We start from the raw sequence: 1,400 nt of genomic DNA, 5'->3' as shown, positions 1-1,400 counted from the left end.
ATGATATTGGCTGTGGGTTTGTCATAAATAGCTCTTATTATTTTGAGATATATTCCTTCAACACCTAGCTTATTGGGAATTTTTAGCATGAAGGGCTGTTGAATTTTTTGAAGAGCATTTATGCATCTACTGAGATAATCATATGATTTTTGTCATTGGTTCTGTTTATGTGATGTATTATGCTTATTGATTTGCGTGTGTTGAACCAGGCTTACATCCCAGAGATTAGGCCGACTTGATTGTGGCGGATAAGCTTTTTGATGTGCTGCTGGATCCGGTTTGCCAGTATTTTATTGAGGATTTTTGCATCAATGTTCATCAGGGATATTGGCCTGAAATTTTATTTTATTTATTTTTTGTTGTGTCTCTGCCAGGTTTTGCTATCAGGATGATGCTGGCCTCATAAAATGGATTAGGGAGAAGTTCTTCTTTTTCTATTGTTTGGAATAGTTTCTGCAGGAATGGTACCAACTCCTCTTTGTACCTCTTGTAGAATTCAGCTGTGAATCCATCAGGTTCTGGACTTTTTTTGGTTGATAAGCTATTAGTTATTGCCTCAATTTCAGAAAATGTTATTGGTCTATTCAGAGATTCAACTTCTTCCTAGTTTAGTCTTGGAATGGTGTATGTGTCCAGGAATTTATCCATTTCTTCTAGGTTTTCTAGTTTATTTGTGTAGAGGTGTTTATAGTATTCTCTGATGGTAGTTTGTATTTCTGTGGGATAAGTGGTGATATCCCCTTTATCATTTTTTATTGTGTCTATCTGGTTCTTCTATATTTTCTTCCTTATTAGTCTTGCTAGTGGTCTATCAATTTTGTTGACCTTTTCAAAAAACCAGCTTCTGGATTCATCGATTTTTTTTGTAGGGTTTTTGTGTCTCTATCTCCTTCAGTTCTGCTCTGATCTTAGTTATTTTATTGCCTTCTGCTAGCTTTTGAATTTGTTTACTCTTTCTTCTCTAGGTTTTTTAATTGCGATGTTATGGTGTCGATTTTAGATCTTTCCTGCTTTCTCTTGTGGGTATTTAGTGTTATAAATTTCCCTCTTGTGTCTTGGGGTTGCGCTTTTTGAAGAGTATCTTTGTGGTGTTCTCTGTATTTCCCTGAATTTGAATATTGGCCTGCCTTGGTAGGTTGGGGAAGTTCTCCTGGATATATCCTGAAGAGTGTTTTCCAACTTGCTTTCATTCTCCCATCACTTTCAGGTACACCAATTAAAAGTAGGTTTGGTCTTTTCCCATAGTCCCATATTTCTTGGAGGCTTTGTTCATTTCTTTTCACTCTTTTCTCCAATCTTGTCTTCTTGGTTTGTTTTATTGAATTGATCTTCAATCTCTGATATTCTATCTTCTGCTCAATCGATTTGGCTACTGATACTTGTGTATGCTTCACGAAGTT

Source organism: Mandrillus leucophaeus, unplaced genomic scaffold (assembly GCF_000951045.1).
Source record: "Mandrillus leucophaeus isolate KB7577 unplaced genomic scaffold, Mleu.le_1.0 Scaffold1512, whole genome shotgun sequence".
NCBI classification, from domain to species: domain Eukaryota; kingdom Metazoa; phylum Chordata; class Mammalia; order Primates; family Cercopithecidae; genus Mandrillus; species Mandrillus leucophaeus.
The sequence above is the reverse complement of the archived record's forward strand: the minus strand, read 5'-3'. Positions refer to the sequence as shown.